This window comes from Haemaphysalis longicornis, unplaced genomic scaffold, assembly GCF_048455015.1.
Source record: "Haemaphysalis longicornis isolate Haplotype H1 unplaced genomic scaffold, Haemaphysalis longicornis Haplotype H1 scaffold_7, whole genome shotgun sequence".
Classification (NCBI taxonomy): domain Eukaryota; kingdom Metazoa; phylum Arthropoda; class Arachnida; order Ixodida; family Ixodidae; genus Haemaphysalis; species Haemaphysalis longicornis.
This window is the reverse complement of record NW_027526422.1, coordinates 182,949,573-182,972,413: the sequence shown is the minus strand read 5'-3', so window position 1 is coordinate 182,972,413 and position 22,841 is coordinate 182,949,573.

Below are 22,841 nucleotides of genomic sequence, written 5' to 3'. Positions count from 1 at the left end.
CAGAGACGACAAGGAGATTCCCAACAAGCACACTATCTTGACTTTTGACCGCGCAATTCTTCCACAACACATACATGCAGGTTTTCTCTGTTGCTCCATCCGTCCGTAGATCCCGAAACCGCGGCGCTGTTTTAAGTGCCAGTGGTTCGGGCATGGTAAAAACTCTTGCCGTGGCCGAACGACGTGTGCGAAATGCGCGGCGCACAATCATCCGAGTGACAACTGTTCATCCGACACCCTCTGTTGTGTGAACTGCGGCGGGCCGCATGCAGCCTACTCCCGCAAGTGTGAAAAATTCCAACTGGAAAAAAAGATAATCAACATAAAGGTAACTGGGAACATCACCTACCCGGAGGCGCGAAAGAGGTTCGCCCCTTCCCCTTGGGGTGGTACGCTGACGCGGCTCGCCGGGGGGCGGAGCGGCGTCTGGTGTCCACAGGGACCCAGTTCAGCCAGTCTGACCTGGTCCCGCCCCCGCCCCCCACTGGGTTGCCTTACGCAGCACAACCCGGCACCACGCCGCTTGCTGAGGCAGCAGCGGTTGTGGTGCAAAGCACTTCTGTTGGGACCGGTGCCGCTCCCGCCGCTGCCTCCCCGTCCTCCAGTGCGTTGGAAGGTGTCCAGGGGATGGACATCGGGGGCCCCGCATCGGCTCCCACCGTCACCGCACCGCGCGTGCCACTTCTGGCGTCCCCGACGCCCGCGGCGGTGGCGGCTCAAACGAAGGGCTCCCGAAGGGGAGCCAAGTCCGCGGGCCCGGTTCGTCGGGCACAACTTGGACATCCGACGACGAGATGGATGTCGGGCCGTTCCTGCCTGCAACACAGCGCAAGGAGCGGCCTCCGACGCCCGAGCCAGCAGCAGAAAGGCCCAAAAAGCCAAATCCTAGAGTAACAGCCCCGAAAGACACCTGAACACACATACACACAGACTTCAGTAACTTCTAAATCTCCATATGGGGAAGAGAAAATATTACTCAATGGAACTGTAGAGGCCTCATTAAAGATCTATGATGTCCATGAGATATTGCATTCGAACCAGCCAAGTGTGATGTGTCTTCAGGAGACGCATTTGAATCCCAATCACACAAATTTGTTAAATAGGTACACGGTATTCAGGAAGGATAGGGTTGGTTGCACACACTCTTCGGGCGGTGTAGCCATAATAGCCCGGAAATCCCTAGCATGACACCCTATCGCTCTCAACACCGTCCTTGAGGCTGTTGCAATACGCACAATAATTTTAAATGCGAATGCATTTCTTAGTCGGGGGTTGTCGTGCGTACGTTGGCCGGCGTGAGCCCGCAGGTGTTATCTCTCCGCGCTCCTCCTCGCCCCTAGCAACAGCTGTGGCGCGCCTAGCAACCGGAGCAGGTGCTAGCTCGGGCGGGAGTAGCGGAGGGCAAGGGGAGAGGAGAACTGCGCGCGGGCGTGTGAGGGCGCTCGCATCGCGGGGCTCTGGCGGAGTAGCGGAGAGTGAGTGGAGAGGAGGAGCACGCTCGGGCGTGTGAGGGCGCTCGCATCGCGGAGCTCGGCGGCGAGAGCTCGCGCGCGGGGCGGGCGTGTTCCGCGGGTCTCTCTCTCCTCTCCGCGTACCCTCTCTCCGCTCGCTGCGCTCGGAAAAATATATATAAATGGAGTGGAGCGCGCGCCTCTCTCCGTGACTGCTTGCCGCAGCGCACTCATCGGTCCACCCAATGCATTCGCATTTCCGCACGATCCCCTTCGGGGAGGTGGGGGGAGTTTTTTTAATAGGTTGATAACGGTATGCTCCATTTACATTCGTCCTGATTATGCACTTTCGAGCTCTGACTTCGAGGCGCTGGTCGTCCAGCTGCCCGAACCATACATCCTAATAGGCGACCTTAATGCACACAATTCTCTTTGGGGCTCCTCCAGAACGGATGCCCGACGTCGCCTGATAGAGAAATTTCATACATCTTCAGGAGCATGCCTTTTCAACAAAAAACAGCCTACACACCATACCTTAGGACATAATACATACTCACATCTCGACTTGGCTAGTGGTTCTGCAATTCTCTTTCCATGTCTTGAGTGGGGCGTGGGCACTGACCCATATGGTAGTGACCACTTCCCCACTTCCCTAACATATATGGGTAAAGGCCCATGCAGTCCATCTTCCCATAACAGGTTTAAAGAATCAAAAGCAAACTGGAGTATATTCACAGAAACATCTAAACTACACCACACAACCATAGAACACCTACACGTGGAGGAAGCATCCCAACTCATCACGGCGCACATCCTCGACGCTGCCGAAAAGTCCATTCCCCACGCCTCCAGCGCTCCGCGCAACCAAAGGAGGCCGTGGTGGAATGAGGACTGTAGGCGGGCGCGAGTGGCCCAGAACAAGGCGTGGGGTATCCTTCGCCGGTACCCCACGTCAGATAACGTCATTTATTTTAAACGGGCAAAGGCTTTTGGGAAGCGAGTGCGTCGTGAGGCGAAAAGGGAGAGTTGGCGTACCTTCCTCACTTCCATCAACTCGTACACTGACACGCGAAAAGTATGGACACGAATACGTAAACTAAAAGGACAACAGACACCCACCCTGCCCCTGGTTAGTACAACAGGGGACACACTGGAAGACCAACCTAACACACTGGCACAACACTTCCAACATGTGTCCAGTTCAGCGCACTACACCAACACTTTCATAAAACACAAAACATCCTGAGAGAAGAAGTCCTTGCGAGACAGTAATAAGTCGACCTCATCCTATAACACCCCCTTCTCACTGCATGAGCTGAAGATCGCACTTAGTACTTGTAAACTTTCAGCTCCAGGCGCAGACAACATTACATACACTATGATTCAACACTTGCACACAGACACACTTGAAATCCTCCTTCACCTCTACAACAAAATATTTCTTTCGGGGCACCTCACAGGGTCATGGAGGGAGGCCATCGTAGTGGCCTTTCTGAAAGAGAGGAAGGACCCTTCCTCTCCCACAAGTTATCGTCCCATCGCCCTCACAAGCTGCCTGTGTAAGCTGTTCGAGAAGATGATCAATAGGAGACTCATGTACTTCTTAGAGTAGAATCGTCTTCTCGACAGCTGCCAGGCTGGCTTCAGGGCTAGGAGATCCACCAACGATCAACTGGTTGCGTTGGAATCGTATATAAAAGATGCCTTTATCCATAATCAGTTTTGCATAACAGTCTTCTTTGATATGGAAAAGTATATGACACTCCCTGGCGGTATGGCATGTTGAGTGACCTCAAGTCGTTTCGTGTCTCCGGCAACATGCTGAACACCCTCGGTAGATACATGTCGGGAAGGATCTTTCGAGTGAGGGTTGGCAGTGCACTTTCCAATGTATATGTGCAGGAAAATGGCGTTCCTCAAGGCGGTGTCCTGAGCTGCACACTATTCATTTTTAAGATGAACTCGCTCCGGAAGGCATTGCCACCAACCATTTCCTGTTCTGTATATGTAGATGACGTCCAAATATCTTTTAAGTCGTCTAACTTCTCACTTTGTGAACGCCACGTTCAGCTTGGGGTGAACAAACTTGCTGGCTGGGCGGGCACAAACGGTTTTAAACTGAACCCTGGAAAAAGTACTTGTGTTGTGTTCTCCCGGAAGCGCGGAATCCATGCGGAGCCTGATATCTCTATTAATGGTGTAGTAATCACTGTCAGAGGGGAACAGAAGTTTTTGGGATTAATATTTCACAGTAAACTCACATTTATCCTTCACTTGAAACACCTCAAACACAAATGCCTAAAAACAATGAACATTCTTAAAGTCCTGTCACGGCAATCTTATGGTGCTGACAAGCAGCTCCTCCTGCAGCTTTATACTGCAGTGGTAGGATCTCGCTTGGATTATGGCAGTGTTGTTTATGGGTCCGCGACGAAGACGGCGCTAAAAATGCTTGACCCGGTGCTTTATTTTGGGCTTCGTCTTGCCTGTAGCGCCTTTCGCACTAGCCCCGTTGAAAGCCTCTATGCAGAGTGTCACAAATGGTCCCTGTATTACCAGAGGACATACACTAACTTGTTGTATGCCTCTAAAATCATGTCTATGACAAATCATCCTTTTAATTCAACCATTCATGATGCATCATCCGAGCAGCTCTTTGCAAATCGTCCATCTATTTCCATGCCGTTCCCTCTCAGAGTGAGAGCAGAAGCTTCTGAGCTGGCTGTGTCATTTTCACACATCCACAACACACCCATTACTGATTTTATTGCGCCGTGGCAACTCCGGGCAGTTTGTTGTGACTTGTCCTTTCTGCAATTTGACAAAAACAGGTCACCAAAGGCAGCCATTATTCAGCATTTCCTCTTCCTGAAGGAGAAGTATCAATGCGCAGAGTATTACTGCGACGCATCAAAGACAGCTACGGCTGTGTCTTGTGCTGCGCATGGGCCGAACCTCAACGTGTGTAAAAGAATGAACTCCCACAACGGCATTTTCACGGCTGAAGCACACGGTATTTTACTTGTTTTACATCACATCGTTCAATATCAAATTTAACAGTCCATAGTGTTTACAGATTCTCTTAGTGTTGTACGTGCACTTTTGTCAAGAAAACGCTCAAAAAATTATGTAATCAATCTTGTTTTTAAGGCCCTTATGTCGGCATACGCCTCAAGTCTTGGAATAACAATATGTTGGTTTCTGGCCACTGTGGAATAGCCGGGAATGAAACCGCAGATCAAATGGCCACTGCTGGTACACTCTTGAATACAGTGGACATAGCAACAGTACCGTACACAGACATGAAGCCACACATTAGACACCAACTTCGCAATGCATGGCAAACCCACTGGAGTGAACAGACAGATAACAAGTTACACGTAATCAAACCACACTTGGGAGCATACACTACTGACCCACACAACAGACACACTGAAGTTACCTTAGCTAGGTTGCGGATAGGCCATACACATGTAACACACTCACACCTGCTCACTGGCTCTCCTGGACCCATGTGTAGCAGGTGTGGGAAGGGCCTATCCGTAGTCCACATCTTAATTACATGCAAGGCACTCGACACAACAAGACACAGACACTTCAAGGAACTATACAGACAACACATTCCGTTACACCCTTCCTTGTTTCTGGGTGACAATGCCATCGTCTCTGTGCAACGCATTTTTAAATATTTGTCTAATGTTAACTTTTTAAACCTGATATCCTATCATGCGTAATCAACACTGGCCCTATACACTAGCCATCTCCATTGGTTTTATTTGATTTTACTGTTATTCTGGCTTACACATTTTAGTAGCCACTGTTTTCTGTTGTATAATTTTGTTTGGCGCTCTTTGCCCCAACTGGCCTTGCGCCAAAAAAAAACAACCATCATCGTCATCATTTTTAAGCGCTGAGTGTCTTAGGACAGCAGAATGTCCGTACGCGTCCGTGCGCATAGCATTTACAATCGCCAATAATCACACAGGCGCCGGCATGATTCGAGCCTGTCTGCTAGACCAGAAAGACTTAGTGAGTCTTCTTACCTATTGGGCTTCTAACATCAGTTAGTGCCGGAGAGTCAGACGTCTTACTCCCTCATCTGTTACGTTGCGGAGCACCTTACGACCGCACAATGTCCATCCGCGTCCGTGCGCACAGCATTTACAATCGCAAAAAATCACACAGGCACCGGCAGGATTCGAGCCTGTGTCTGGTAGACGAGGCAGAGTTACTGTCACTCGTCTTACCTATTGGGCTACGACTGTGGGTTAGTACCCGAGAGTAAAACGCCTTATTGCCTCACCTGGAACAGTGCGGAGTACATTAGGAACTCCCAATGTCAATCCGCGTCCATCAGTGCGCACGCCACCATCAAGCGAATATCAAGCGAAATTTGATTTGAGCTGTGAGTTGAAGTTTCATTTACGGAACTATCAAGGTGTAACTCACGGCTCAATTCGAATGATGGTCGGGCCACAAATCCGGTGTCACACGGCGCGCAACTCAGATGTCATTTCGAGTCCCCGTACACCGCACCCTCGCCATCATTCACAGAGTGGAAATGCTGCCATTTTTGTTGAGGGTGACTTCGAACAATCTGGGCCCTTAGTCGAGAAAACTCACAAAACTCAAGTTTGGCGCCGTCTATTCCCCCCAATCTAACGGACTGACAGGACGCTTGAACCGGACGCTGAGAATTGTGCTATGCGTGTATTAGCTGACCACTAGAAAGGGGACCTAGGTCCCCTTTCTAGTAACTTTTTATTTGTAACTCTATCGTGCAATACCTTCGGCTATGTCACATCTCGTAGAACGGCACATCTGATATGACACATTTGTGTGGGCATGGCACAAAGACATCTGGTAGCACACGGAAGTATGGGGAGTGGGAAAGGTGCCGAAAATTACAAGGGCAATGGATAAAACCTAATAAAGAACGGCTGAATATAGGAGAAAATTGTTATGTGTTACCGGTGACACCCGGTTAAAGCGGGACCGAGCGAGGCTGAGGAGTTGGTCGTTGATGGATCGTGCGCGTGGAATGACCTGCCTCGGTTTCCGACCTTCAGGGGCGTACTAAACCAGGTATGTTCTATTGGAGCTTTCTTGAACGCATTGCACACACCCGCGGCCATCGTTCAGTACGGAAGTCACACGCTGGTGGCAAGGTACCGAAATGTCCCAAATGTACAAAAATAAAAAAAGAAAAAAAAAAGAGGCATACTCACGGGGAAGTCGTTCCAGGGCATCACGGTCACTTGCCGCCGCCCGTCGCGAACAGTACCGCCCATGGCGAACAGCTCCTTGGTGAAATGCCAGTGCGGTCAACGGGGCGTAGTTGTGTATCACTTTCTGTCGTTCTGCAGCACTGCAACTTGCTAAGCGTACATAACCACAATCACTTTTTCAGATTATTAAGTCTTGTAAGTAGACGCAACCTTTACGGGGCATGCCATGTGTGTTACTTACGCCCATACTTAGTCATTGCAACTAGCAGACGACGCTCAATGCGCGAAGCTGGAACTTCAGCTGGAAATGAACGTCCATCATTTCGTGCCAATTTTTCATGCCTTCATGCAGCTTGGCGTATCAACGAATATATTCCAGCTGAATGCTCCTGCAAAGCCGGCGTGGGCAACCGATCCAAGTATGCTGCGACGCTGGCCTTTGGCAGTTGATTTCGAAATGGCGTCGTGCACGAGCGAAAGACAAAGTTGGGGGCATTTTCTGAGATTTACCCAGAACCAAAAATGCTTAGGGACGGCGCTATGTAACTTCATTACTTGCGGTAGAAACGTGTTTAACTTCACAGAAATACGCTCACTACAGTAATAGGGAATCGTTTCCTGTATATATACCGCATGACAGTAGAACGTTATTGCTTGTCATGGAAAAGTATTGCTTTATGCAAATAATATTGCTTTGAATTTTTTCTGGCTAGTTGGTTAGTAGTTTTTCAAAAAACAGTCACTGCGTGGTTTGAAGACGAACGGCAGGAGGTTGCCATGCATAAACCTGCCCTTAGTTTCACAACTGAATGTTGCGGTCGTGTTTTATTATACGCTCGAAAAATAATGCACTATGCTGCCTAAACACTACTATGGTCTAACGCAAAGCTTTGTCGTGAGGATTTTCTCGGTAGCCGTCTCGGTTTGTAGCTTGTCTGGCAGACTGCTCCGACTTTGTCTATTTCAGCTTTGAAATTTGACCCACACGCCGTTTAGTGTTTTTTTATGGTAGCACCATAAAAGCGCTCAGCGCTTTTATGCCGCTAGAAGCGCTCAGGAACCGCACAAGCGCTCTAGTTCCTGTAGTTCCTGAGCGCAAAAGTGCTCAGGAACCGCACAAAACCCCGCCCCCAAATAGCATTTGTTGGTGTTCGAGCACTCCACCCAGCCGCAGCTGTTTCGTTGGAGTGCCCTAAACGGAATACTTGCATACAGACGTGTCCCTAACAAGCTGTTTAGGGCGCCGAAAGACAGAAAGAAGCGAAGAACCATAACATTGCGTGAGCCCCTATCAGCCACCCAGCGCTGCTCATCCTGTACATGCCGCAGAGAAAAGTCGGCAGGCTGCTCAGCCATCGCGAAGCTCTAGGAGTATAGGAAACACTAGCGAGGTTTGGCTCTACGAAAAATCACGAAGCCGAAGGGGAATAAAAGCGGGAAGAAAACAGTAAAATTGGGGGAGGGGGGTTACAGAAATGAAAGAGATTCAAAATTACACCCGAACGACAACGGGTATCGCATGATGACAAGGTGGCAAGGCATGATGACCTTTTTAATTGCACAAGCACAATTGATGTGCGCAAGCCGAGCGACTTAGGGCCCCACGTTTATATCGCTAATACGGGCAGAGCCCAGGAACGCAGAAAAAAGTCCAAATAAAATCGGAAATGGAAAATAAACAGATATTTAAAGATACACCCAGCAGCATATCACCCTCCAAGCATATGGCGGAGCTAAAATTTGGAAGATTATATGCGTTTCATCCACTGAAAAGGAGCAAAGTTTGGTAAGATAACTAAGAAAGCAAGAAATGAATTGCAACGTTAAGCCTTGCAACGTTCAGATTTGCAACATTCAGATAATAGTTAATGATGTGGACATTCGCACAATAAGCTGCAGCAACGATGCCCAAAAATGTATATTCCTTTCAGAAACAAGTTACGCAGTTCCTTTGGGGCGTTAGTGCTCTCCGCTGCACGACTGGGAAAACCAAAGGTAACTGACCTTTGTTCTAACTCTGGTCGCGCAAGACCATGTAAACTTGTACATGAAGTACGACTCGAGTATTCATTGACATATTTTATTGTATGAGGCTGAAACACTGTGCTTCTGAATGCGTAAAAGCGATGGCCGAAATTACATGTTTACAGAGGGGAAGGTCTGGCAGGGACTATGTGTGTTCCGTGGTTGTCGATTGTTATTTTGAACGGGGTGTGAGTGTACCAGTGTACTGGAAGGGCCTATGGTGAATTGAGGAAGGTAGACAAGGCTTGTGTAGTCACAATACAAATATACCAGAGAAAAAAAGCAAAGGTGATGCCTTTAGACAGCTTAACAACCCTTTGTACTACGACCCCTTAGATTATGATCCGATTCAGAAATACAGTCGAACTATACTTCACGCTTTCACAGATATCCTGTCCGGAGAATGAATCACGCTGACGGACCTAACCTAATAAGACTAACTTATAAGCAAGTCGGATATTTCTGCGTCTCCCAAAAATTCATAATGGCTGCTGAAAATTATTATGTACTGCCGGCATTTTTGGCATACCCGCAGTTTCTGAAAAAACTCCTACTAAAGCATTGTCGGCATATCTCAACGAATACTAACTACCGACAGATGGGTAAGTTGGTAGAGAGATACAGGGAAAACTAACCGCAAACAAGCACCACACACAGGAAAGAAACTCTATTGTATTGGGAAAACTTCATTGAGGCCTTTGAATGAAGTCCTATTGCTAAGCTTTCATGACTTGGGCGTAGTCGTCAACGCAGATGTACCCAACCCGGCTAGGGACCCTCCGCTCCCCGTCACCGGGTCATCGGGGTCACCCTGTTTAATCAGTTCTACGATGACTCACTGGACAGCCTGGAGGTGACAATTTTGGCCTTCAGTCCGCACCGCCTCCTCGAAGGTAGGCGGCATCCTTCTTGCGCTTGATTCGTCCAGGTGTGCGAGGCAATCCCAGACGATGTGCTCGAGTCTTGCTGGGGCTTAGCGACACACCCGACAGGTAGCATCAGGGTATGTCTCCGGGTACATCTTGAGCTTAAGGAAGGGGCTCGGGACCGTCTTTATTTGGAGTTGCTTATAAATGACCGCTTGCTCCCTGCTCAATCTTTTGCAGGGCTGCGGGATCGTGCGTACGGCAAGTAGGTAGGCCTGAGTAATTTCTCTCTAGTAGTCATCCAGTCTCGTGTGCTGCGCCACAAATGTTGTCCGACACAGTGGTTGGCGCGGTTAACAAGTTCGCGTGCACGTGAGTGAGCGGTTTCATTGTGGTTCTCAGCACGTGCCGACATCGTCCCTGCATGTTTCTTTGGCCGTCTGAGGCGTTGCAAATTTCGTTTCATTTGTGGTTGCTGAGCACGCGCCTGTGCTCCTGAATGTTGCGGTTGAGCTCAGCCACCATTTTGCACAATCTCCTGTTAGGTCTGCTTTTGCCATCATTCTCATATGAGGGCTTGGCCTCCAGAAGGTGGGCTAGCCGGTTGTCGACGTCATCTATCCTGTCGTCGTCCGTCGTAATCTCCTTCGTGACCGCCTTGACGTCACTGGCGCCTCTCTCCATTCAGACGCCTATATCAGTGATTACTTGCATTTCCCGTTCGGCCCTCTGCGTCCAGAATGCTTTCCAATCGACTCAGCGGGGATTTCGTATTTGTGGCGCTGGTGTCTTTACTTGGATCCGGCTCTCTATTATGGCGCGATCGCTGCCTCGGTTCATTCCGGTATTCCTCCACGTGACCTCTTCCTCCGTAATGTTCTTAAACACGAAGGTGATGTCGGGCGTTGTGTCCCAGTACACGGAGTTTAAAGTTTTCGTTGGGTTGGGTGGTTCTTTGACAAGGATATATCCGTTGTCTACCACGTCCTCCGCCGCGTGCTTGACCTTCGCGTTGCCTTTGATATAACCACAAGACTGGTTGCCGCGTTGGAATCGCCGCACACGAAATATTTGCCACCTTTTGCTTGCGCGCTTGCGTTGCGTGCGTTTGCTCGGGTTGCTATAGATATTGAGCACATAGATGCTCTCCTTTTTTGGTCTGTTTTCCGTTCCGATCTCCACGAATGCGTGGCCTGTTGCGTCGTCCTTCAGCTCTATTTCTAATGCGGTGTGTGTCTTCTTAGTCATGACGCACACGCCTCTGCTATCCGATTTTGTCGACCAAATTGCCCTGTATCTATGTAACGGCCGGGTCTTCGTTAACGTCTCCTGCAGTAGAAGTATATCTGGTTCTTGTTCACTGTTCACTGTATATTGTACTAACACTGTCGATTTCCTCTCGAGGCCGCGAGAGTTCCGCTGCGGCACAATGGCTGCTATACCTGGATCCATTGTTGCTCCGTTGGTAATCCCTCCGACGCCAGTTGCAGCGCCGTCTCTATCTTGAACAATCTTTCGCCGTAGATGTTCCTCTGCTTAGTGATGGTTGCCTGGATCGTTTCGAACACCGCTCTGCTCTCGCTTGCATGCTATTCAGAGCCATCGCCAACTCGTCCGCCCGGGCCTCGCTGCTGCTGATCTCTATCCCACCGTGCGCCGCCATTACTCGTTTCTTCATGGCCGGTTCTTTGTCTTCTTGCTCATTGTTCATTTCTTCCACCTGCGGCTGCGGTCGAGGGGTGTCACGGGGCTTGGTAGCATGCCCTGAGAATGTCGCATGCCTTCCAGCGCCGTTCGTAGTTCTTCCAACGCCTTCCGAACCTCCTTGATTTCCTTGCGCAGGGCCGCCATGGCGTCGCGTTCTTCTAGTTGTTTCTTGGAGCGTTGTCTTGTGGTCTTCTCGCCGCTCTTGGCGGCTGCTCTCTTGGCTCTTTCCGCCCAGCTCACGCGCTAGCGCGACGGTTACCGTCCCCGCCACGTGGCACTGGGGCTCCTGCTCTTGTTGCGCAGTATACTCGCGTTCGAAGGTGACCTTCCCCTTCACTCCGCTTTTTATCGGGATAATGTTATTTTAAGTGCGAATGCACTTCTTAAGCGAGCCTGAAGCGTCCGTCGCCGTCCGCATAGCAACAGCTGCGGGTGCGCGCGCTCCTCGTCTTCCTTGGCAACGGGGGGAGATGGGCGCGCGCTGCCTGGCCGCTGACATGGCACATACCCACGTGGGGGATTGGCCAGGAATCTCCTCGTCTTCCTTGGCAACGGGGGGAGATGGGCGCGCGCTGCCTGGCCGCTGACATGGCACATACCCACGCGGGGGATTGGCCAAGAATCGGGCGTGAGAAGGGCTAATGCACCCGCTTAAAGGAGTACTGACACGAAATTTCAAAGCTGAGATCCGCTCTAGCAATCAAGTACAACGACAACACAAATAGGTGTCTGTGAATAAATGCATCTTTCTTTCTTTGTAGTTGTGTGTGTGTGTGTGATCTCTCTTTCGCGAACATTACCGAACCGCGCAAATTCAACTCGTGCATTCGCACTTTCACATTCTTCCCCTCGGGGAAATGCGGGGAATTTTTTTATCTGGTTGCTTGTCCTTTGCAGCGTTGGAAAATCAAGGGCTAGTGACAGCTGTTTCTGCTACCTTTCTTCTTCGGCTGCAATACGGCGCTCCCTTTGTCTCCGTCGTACCACGTGCGGCGTCTTGAACAGCGCCTTCACGCTCTGTTGCCGGTCACGTGATCGCCCCGTACAGCTTGCACCTGGACGTGCACGGGTGATTCGTTGCTGGATTTGGCTTATAGCAGCCCGGGCACATCCTCTCGTTGGGGTTGGAACACGCGTCTCTTCGGTGGCCCACGCGGCCGCATTGCTTGCATACATCAATTTTTTGCAGTGCAGCCAGCATTTTACTAGCACCGACTCGTACCGGACGTAATTAGGAACCCTTCTGCCGTCGAAGACCGCCGTAACCACCGTTGTTGTACCAATTCTTTTGGCACCGTGCGCCAGAGGGTTGTTCCGCTTGACTTTCTTGGCGTGAATCTCCTCTGGAGTCTCGCTGAGTGGTATTCCCCTTGTTACAGAACAATGATGCAAGGCAGAGCTGGGCCGTGGCTGCCCTTAGCGGGGATTGCAGATTTAATGACACGGTCTACACGATGATGGTGAGTGAGTGGCGCATACCCATCGGGAGATTCAAAAGCCTCCCGCACCCCCAACGTTCGTATCTGGCCTTAAACAAATGTTGTACCACACACCGAACCTTCTACCTGTTCAACAGCTTCCCCAGCTGGCACTGTGTCTCGATCACGCTCCTTAGGGGCAGTTTCTCGTATCGCTGCTTCGGAGTGTTCGCCGCGTGACCATTCTCTCGCAATGAGCCCCGCAGTCCGTCCAAAATCTTGAGCGGCAGGTGGGTTTCTCGTAGCAGTATACACGGAGGCACCGCGTTGCCACGTCTGGGACACCTTTTAGCTGCGGCACAAGGTAAACGTCCGAATTCGATACACGCCGTCTTCAAGCAAGGAGAGCTTTTCTTCTTTGGCACCGTAGTAAACTGCAAGTTTTGCACTACCGCGCCACGCCTCTGCTGCCTCGTATAGCGACCCGAGCCAAATGGTGGCAAAGTATGTGATTAGCTGCTTGACCTTCAGCTTATCTCAGAGCTCGCCCTGACCCTCGCTGTGTATAGCGAAATCTTCTTCTGTGGCGGCTCAGCAGCTGGGAACAACAAATGCTTCTCCTGTCGGTGCGCACGAACGCGTGGCTATGGCTGTGTTGCTCCACAGGGCGCTGAATTTCATCAGTTCAAAACGGCTCGTCTTATTCCCCACTCCCACCCACGAGAAAATCGTTGTGGGGTTGAACAATTATTCCGCAATTGTAATATATTGGTTTTTCTTGCCTAAGTTCATTTCATCGAAAGCAGCCCTGAAAAGGTGTCACCTCTTTTGCTTCCAGCGGTGAAGCCGCCGCATCGCGGCTTTCAAGACAGCCGAGCGCCGCCAAGCTGAAGCCTTCGACAACAAAACTGTGCTCCAAGCAACAGACTATTGCTATATTGGTGCTCATTCATTTCCCTTGTCTTTACATAAAGCGTGATAGTTTTCAATTGTCTGGAGGGGAAAGTGTGCGAGTGGGTACGACGTTGATGGTATGCGAAAGAAAAAAAGCCTGAATTCCATTGACTGTGCAAAATCAACAACGGAGGGTCGAACCGTTTAGGCACAAACCGGAAATCGTTATTTCTATTTTCGGTTCGCTTCGAGTTTGGGTTCAGCGTGCTCCGAAAATAACCGTTCGGGTTCGGGTTCGGGTTTACTTCCGGCAAAAAACGGTTCATTTTCGGTTTTCGGTTAGGTTCGTTCCCGGTTCGACACCCTGGTTCGATGCTCAATCGGTAAGACAATGGGTTCTTGCTCTGTTTCTCAGTCGTTTCAGGCTCGATTCCTGGCGGTGGCAGTAAAAACTGCGAGAGTTTACTGTTGACACCAACGTTCGGGAAAGAACCCTTGGGGGATAGAGATAAAAAGCTTTCGCTTTAAAAATTTCTAGGGACGCCTGTCGTCTCCCGCATTGGGAAGGAGAAAACCTGCCGATACTTATAAAAGACTTCTTCTTTCGTGGCTTGTACTTGTATCTCTTTTTCTGTCTCGCTTCATCGTCGTACGGCGTGAATGACGTCTTGCGGCACAATGGCCCACCTCAATGCTTCTCCAGAGTCAGGGTTCTGTGTGACTGGTGCGCACCGGTTTTACTCAGGTGATTTGATGTTCAAATCTCACGCGGCGTGTACTATCGTGAACGATTTTGTTTCACATTTACAATTTCGTAAATTTTGTGAAGCCGGCACACTGGCCTTCAATGCTACCCTTCTCCGGGCCACTCCTAAAGTAGGAATGTTCCACAAATAAATGGAAGACAACGACAACTTTTGTTCTAAGGCGAATCTTTCGAGAAGAAAGAGCATAATGCGCACCATGTGCACCCGGCATCAAAAAGTTCCAGAACGTGATTTCGAAAATGGAATACAGTTTCTCTACTTCCTAGTAGCTAACCTCCTGTTATTCATACGGGGACAATGCTACTAAGTTTGATGCTTCGCTTAGTTATACAAATGAATCACTGAACCGTCTGAGAGCCGAGAAAGTCACTGCGATTTTCTAAATCACTTCCCGGAAACTTTTGGCGCCGGGTGTACTGTGTCCAAATTGAGAACCATAATGGGTTCTCCTGCTTGATGCGTGCATCAGGAAAAACGCTGGTTACGGAGACTCTCTTAGTAAATTTAAGTGTAATGGAGTTACAATTAGCTCAAAGCATGTTCCGGTTTCGCGACGCTGGTCTGTTGCACACACACTTGGCGCTTTTACAGACCGAATATACTTCACCAAGATCACGTCAGAAGCTTGTACACTGTCGTAAATACACCATAATTGCGAGCGGAGTGACTTCTCTGTATTAATGTGTGTTTCCAACGCATACAAGCAGTAAATGTCAGTCGTGAACGTGCCCGGAAACCAGCGGGGACAATGGGGAGCGAGCGGGAGTCTCCCACAGCTGCTTTCAAAACAGGCCGCTAGAGGTACTTCAGTGGGGCCCTACAGGCAGCGCTTGAGGCATAAAGGGACTGGGCACAGAGTTAATATTTGTGACTCTAGGAAAAGCTACCCGGCCAGCCCGTGCAGTGAACCGTGATAAACCCGAGCGCAGCCATGATGCCACTTTTACAGCGTTGCCGGATGTGGTTATGTTCTCCGCGACGTTTATTTCGGTTAGTACAAAAACATCAACTGCATCTTTTAAATTGTCAAATTTACAGGAAAATGTGTCCCAGTGCTTACGTACGCTTCGAATTCTAACATGAATACATGTAAAGAAAACCTATAGTGGTTGACAGGAATGTATTATAAAGAGCTGAGAAATCCTCAAATAAAAGAGAGTCTGATGCCATGAATGAATCTGGTAAGCAGGATAACCTATCTCAGTTAAGCCTGCTGTGTAAAGTCAGTTGCTGGCGAGACGCGAATAGGATGATCACCCTCCCTCTTCTTAAGGAACGTGTGGCCGTTTTTTACCCAAACAAACTTATAGGGTTTGTTCTTCGCCGCCGTACGCGCAGCCCAGTTCAGCTACCTGTTTTTCTTCATCAAGTTTTCCGAGAAGAACACAACTGGAAAGGTCACTGTTCGGAGCACATCCTCTGAGTTTTGAACGCTTATCAAACCAGATGTTCCGAACTTTGACTGAAGTGAACCTAACCAAAGCAGGTGCCAGCTTATTTCGAAGAGGGGCTAAGCTATGAGCAGCAAGAACGTCACCAGAACAAAAAGGGATGCCACGCTTTTCAGCAAAACCTGAGATTAGAGCAGGCAGATTCTCATCGGGTATCACGGGAAGGCAGTGAATTTCTAGTTTGGCTAGTCAGCAGTAATGTTCAGAGTCATTCAAGTCAGCCTGAAGTTGTTCAATAATTGAGGCTTGTGAGAAGACACAAACCTCAAGCTCCTGCACCTGTGTTGACAAAGCAGTTACAGTAGCGTCTCGAGCTAAGTTTTCAGTAAAGATAGTGTCGTATTTTGTCGAGAGGTTGTCTAGAGACAGCTGAACTTCACTAACAACAGATTTCAGTAATTCAACTTGAGGTTTCCGTGTAAGAAGCTCATCAGTTTTCATCTCCATGGATGAGAGTGACTCGACACGTTCCTTAATAGACACGCGGATGCCAAGATTTTCAGTATGTCAGCTAGTTGCTCAGATACGGTACAGGGTTTGACTGCGAAGCCGCGTGGCAGCGACACTGTTTGCATCTCCACTCTTCGCTCTCATAGAAGCAAACATTGCTTCAGCGACACCAGCACAAGTGGGCCCCAAGTGATGCGCGCCGAAACACACAGCGGATTTCAAAAGTTGTTGGTCTGCACCAATGTTCTCAGAACACTGTACACATTTAGTTTGGACATTTCACAGACACAAGCAGTAGGCGGCAGGCTCTAAAAAAAACAAACTAAGAAAATTGCATGAGCATGTTCACCTGCAGTATTGCAGAACAGTGGCCAGTGCCAGTTCACAACATGCAGCCAACTGCAGCTGCAGTCTTGAACCCGCTCCTTTTTAAAGGCGCTATTGGGCAGACATGCGCCGTCTCGTGGTAGACAGCAGCTGGGCGAAAAGTCCGCACTCCACAATGCGCAGAAGCAGGACCCAGCAGTGGTACGTGACGCCATGTCCCGGCCAGCAAGCGATGCGATGCAGATAGGGCGGTGTTGATCAATGAAGAGTGGTGGCGGGCAGGAACGCGCCCTTTGAAAGGAGGAAAAAAACGTAGACCTGCGGTATTGTAGAACAGTGGTCAGTGGCAGTTCACAACATGCCGCCAACTACATTAATCCCGATAAGAGACAGGCTGGAATGCGCAATGTAATGTCGATTGCTTCCACCCTAATTATTTAAAAGTAGAATTAACGCACGGCTGAACTTTTTTTCAGTGAATACTAACTGATAAGCAATATCAATGCCATTTTCATTAGGGTAAATTCACTGCAAAATTAAGCAGGACACAGAACAAAATCTTGCAACCTAATTGTGCACTCCAGAATTATTCGCGCCCTATACCAAATCGTGGAAATCAGTGTGCAATAATGTCTTTTTGTCCTCGTTTCGAAATATTGCTACGATAAGCGAATTCATGCCAAGCCAAGCCAAGCCAAATAAGCCAAGCCAAATATTGCTAGGATATTTTTTCATTTTTTATGCCGTACTTGCTATCTAAGTCGATAGGGAGAGTGTTTTACGCTGACGTACTAGACTAGACTAATGTCCTTTGATCTCCAGTGTTCTCCATGTAATTGGGCGGACCCGCCTCGGTGGATCAGTCACTAAGTAGTTGTGCTCCTGAGCCCAGGGACGCGGGTTCGATTCCCGGCCGCGGTGGCCCTTTACTAATATAGGTCAACAGCGAAAATGCCCGTCTGTTCGAGATTTCGGCGCACGTAAATATCTCCAGGTGGTCACAATTAGTCCGTAGCCCTCTTTTACGGTACTCCTCGTCCCCTGGGTAGGACCGGTACGTTAAACCTCATATTATAAATATCAATTTGACGGTTCGAGACACAATTACGCCGAGAGGTAAATGCTAATGAAGCGGGTGCGGAGATACTAAATTCACCGACGCCTGTCTGCGCATTTCAGTTCCTTGACTCCTCCTACGCCGTTGGTATTTTCCCTGAGTCCTTGCGGAGCACGATTTTCCTGCAATAAGCGATTGTTCTTTAAAGAAAAATTTCGTCGCCCTCGGCTACGTGACATCTGGTAGAGGTGCTGGGTACACAAACTTTATGCTCCCTACGCCCTCTAAAAGCCGATAAGGCAGCTCGATCCTAGCCAGCCGTTTATCGGCCCAGTTTGGTCTCCTACCACAAAGAAGCAAGAGAAAGACCACAAAGAAGACATGGCGCAAGAAACTACTCCACCAATCGTCCTGCAACAGCACCGAGTACTACCCAGGAGATCTTGTATGGGTATGGACTCCCATCCAACGACGCCTACTGAGTGAAATCTTCTGCGACGGTATTTTGGACACTACCCTATTCTACGACGTGTTACCCGACTTACGTACGAGGTGATCCCCGATGGCGATTTCGGAACATCACGACGACGCAAGCGGCCCCAAGTCGTCCACGTGATTCGCCTGAAGCCTGACTGGTAAGATGAACAACTTTTTTAGCAGGAACGTGTTTCATGCCAGGATACACTAAGATCTCATATCCGACACAGAAATGACATCGCAAAGTTTCATTGAGGTGGTTGGGCCAGGATTCAAAACCGCAAAGGCTCTCGCCGCAACGGGAGGTATGAAGCGCTCTGCCAGCTGCGCTATGCACTCACACGAAAATGGGTCTACGAACGTGCATTATACCCTTCCCTATGACATACATATTTCTGATGGTACTACCGTTTAGGACAGACGAAGAGAAGTAGCACATCATGAGGCTAGTGAGTGCCGACAGTTGGCGCCTCCAAGCCAGCGCCAAGGTGTACGGGGGATGCACGTGAATTGAGACACCCCAGTAGCCATGGAGGGAAAAAACGTTAGCTAGCAGCTTAAGCTGCTGCCTGTTGTTTCGATTGTGGTAACCGCGTGTAAGAAAGCTGTTGCATTAGACGCCCAAGCAAGGCAACGATGCCGACGGGCAAATGTCCCACTCGGGACTGCTTTGGTGCGACGAGCGACACGCCAACGGAAAGCAAATCGTGTTCACGCGTTCATGGCCAAGGTACGAACTCTGCCTCTCACGTTCCACAAGCTGAGCTAGTCGCAACACAACCGCCTGCCGTACACGCCACGGAGTAGGACCGCACTAGTCGCACCTTTGCCGAAGCGACCGCCAGCAGGACGTTGCTCGCCAAGCACACCCAAACGACATCTGCTGATCCACAAGTCATGCTTCTTTCGCCGAGGCGGACCGTGTGTGTACCAAACGGTGCACTGACAAGCTGTTCTGTTTTGTTCGGACGGTTTGAAAAGCCTCTGTGGTTTCAGTCGGATTTGCGCATTGCTCCGGCGCGTGCAATCCAAAGCCAAATTTAAGGTGTCTAAGTGTGCCATACTGACGAAATATAAATAGCGATGTGCCATAAAATATCAATGAACAATGAAAATTCAACTGCTCCTGTAAAGCCGCATTTCACTTTCGTGCTTTACCGATTCCCATGAAAGAGGCATCAACCACGTGTTTTCGTTGTTAACCCGGTCTGCCGTTTTATTTTACCATCGGATCGATGTACTCTGAGAGGGGGGTTAATACCGCGAAACATGCATCGGTTTTGCTTACATACGTTTTGTTTTTACTGTCCGGCCGCGGCCGGCTGTGATATCTGTGTACATAGAGAAGCTCGTATTCCATTCTTTATTTTTATGACACACGGGCTATCTCAATGCATAGGGAGAGTCTGACGCCCTAACATTACAAGACTAGAATATTCTTCGATCTGTTATGTTTTCGGTGCAATTCGATGGTTGGAGAAACAAGCACGCCGAAACATAAATTTTCGTAGACCAGACGCTGTAGCACTCGACTTGCCGATACCAGCCTGCGCACGCCACTCAATTGACAGCTTTTACGCCGCTTGTATTTTCTCTGGGTTCTCGCGGAGCACACGTTCACTCCAATAAATGTTTGTTCCTTGAAGAAAACTTCCGTCATGCTCGGCTACGTGGAAATATGGTGTACTTGCGTGGCTCGCAGGGGTTAGAGACCTACCTCGTAAACCAATTTCAGGTTGTTAGTGCATATTATGGCTCATTGCCACGAACCATGCATTGGGTTTGCTTGTGTTTTGTTTTTACTGCCCGGCGCCCGCCTGTGTTATCTGTGCCCAAAGCGAATCGAGTGTTCAATTCTTTATTTTATGCTGCACTGGTTATCTCGTTCTGATAGTAGACCGTTTTGACCGAACGTCACTTGCCTAGAATAATCTTCTTTGATCTACAATGTTCTAGATGTAAATAGATGTAAATCGACGTTTCGAAAAACATTCGCGCCTAAAGATAAAAGCGTGCGGAGCAGACGCCGCGGTATTCGATTCGCGGACACCAGTCTCCGCACGTCACTTTGTAGACTGCTGTTTCACCACCTATGTATTTTTTGAGTTGTTAGGGGAGCACTAGTTCGCTCCAACAAACTTGTTTTCCTCGAAGAAAACTGCGTCGTCTTTGGCTTCGTGACATCCAGTGAAGGTGCGGGGTACATGCACCCTAAGCGAGTTGGAAAACCTGAGGCCTATTGAAGGCGGGAGAAGTCAGCGAAGTCAATATAGGCACTATGGAAATTAAATCAACTGAAGCTTTTACCGCACAGCGCAAAACTAGAGAGCAGGAAGCACTTGTTTGCGCTGGGTGAACAAGCACAGCGGTCAGCAGCAGACAAGCGAGCCCAACTCGAGTCACTCCCCGAAAGCAAGGTCTTCAGCCAGACTTTGGTCTGTTTCCGGATAACGTGAACCAAGAAGACGTCGTGGAAACCACCATGATCAACGCAGTCACCATTACCAGCGCTTCCAATCCTACCCCCGTTCTTCAACAATCTAGGGAGCCCCCCTCATTACATGAGTCACCTTCGGAAGATGGCAAAAACTGGTTGGAGAAAGTCGAATGGGTCCGGCTCTGGAACTGATGGGACGACGCGGAGGCACTCAGGCAAGTGTTATTTTACCTTGAATATTCAGCAAGGATCTGGTTCGAAAACCAAGAGAGATCCCTACAATCTTGGAACAAATTCAGAACCCAATTTGTGATGACGTTCACCACGGTTGTGCAAAAAGAGCGGTCCGAAGTGTTGCTGCAAACGCTGACGCAACATCATAACGAAGGCGTTGTTCTGTTCGTCGATGAGATGAAGAGGCTTTTCAGGCGTGCTGAGCCTGGAATTCCGGAAGAAAAAAAGTTGCGCTTCCTAATGCGCAGTGTGAAAGAGGAACTGCTTGCTGGACGTCTCTGCAAACCGCCCAGAACCGTCGCCGAATTTGTAACCGACGCCAGCACCATTGAGAAAGCCCTGAAAATGCGTGCTAAGAAGTAGACCGAAGCTATGTTGGCACGGCCCATGCGAACTGCGTCGACAGCATGCCGAATCTCGCAGGTAGCCTGCGCCAGACTATTCGCGAAATAGTGATGGAGGAGCTGCGGAAACTTCTCCCAACGCGGACGGAACCACAAGTCGCTTCCGTCCCCGACGTCATTATAGAAGTGCAGCAAGCGCGGGGAACTTCAATAGTGCCAGAAGCACCCCGCGAGCCGCAAGCCATGGCCTACGCGGCTACTGTCCGTCACCCTCGCCAACCTGCGCCCTGTCGTCCCAAGGCTCCGTACCGTCACCCCCTTTCACAACCCGACCACCTGTGGTGCAACTCCCCGCCCCAACGAAGACCGTCGTGTGGTGAACGCCCGAAAACGTCGCTGTGCTATCACTGCAGAGAGGCCGACCACAGCTTCCGTAGCTGTGGTCGGCCTCTAACCCCTACAACAGGCTCGGTTAGCGAGGGTTCTCCGTCGACGCACCCCACCCCCGACCCGGCCAGCGGCCACCTGATCGAAGAATACCTGTCCAACACCAGCCGTGGACCAGCCCGTTTTAACCTTTCGCCGTTGCCCTACTCATACCAGTCGGAGAACCGCCGTTGATATGCTGAGCTCTCACGTGGAAGGTCCCCCAGCCCACGCGGGAGAAACTAAAAGCAGCAACTTCTGTAGGTGAAGTTGCACAACAGCGGAAAAACGAAAACCCTCCAACGACGCAAGGACGCACCGAACACCGGGATTCACGGCATGCCCTCAGCCCGACGACCCGATAAAATCATGACGTCACTACCGAACACGACGATAGCCACACGGCGCGACGCGTACCCGACATGACCAAGCCTGCTGCTGAGTAGACGACAATAACGATGACACTGTCAAAACTCATAAGCCGAGATTCGACATCCCGCCGAACCCGGAACTCGAGGAAAGCGGCGTCCGACGTCCAGTTCTCCATCGATGGCTTTGATGTAGTCGCCCTCATAGACACGGGAGCGGACTACTCGGTAATGAGCGGATCATTCGTGTCTAAGCTGAAGCAAGTTATCACGTCATGGGAAGGTCCGCGCATACGCACAGCAGGAGGTCATATCGTAACGCCAAGTGGAACATCCACATCACGCGTCACCACAGGCGGCACGACGTGCCCTGCTGCGTTCGTTTTTTTGTCTAACTGTTCCCGCGACCTAATTCTTGGAATAAACTTTTTGACAGACAACAGTGCAATAATCGATCTGCAGACCAAATCAATAACTTTTCTCCCGATCACTCCATGACACCAGAACCAACCCACGAACACCGTGCTGTTGTAAGGGTCGCCGATGATCATGTCACCCTGCCACCCTGCGCAAGCTTGATGATCGCGGTCTACTGTGAAGATGCTGCTCCTGCCGTCGGCGCTATCGTAGAGAGTGACCAAAGGTTGCTTCTCGACCTCGGTGTCTCCGTCTCAACAGGCATTGCGTGCTTTAAGCAAAGCCAAAACCAAGTTTTGGTGACCAGTTTTACCGAGGAGTACCAGCATATAAACGAGGGTGCGGCATTTGCATTCCTCGAAGAAACGGTAAAAGCAAGTGGCGTGAGCGCGGTCGCCAACTTTTAACGCGCATACGAATATACCTTCAAGCTTCTGAATCCCTTCGACGTAAATCCGGCGCTGCCGCAAGAAAAAAGGAAATGGAAAAAAGGAAGA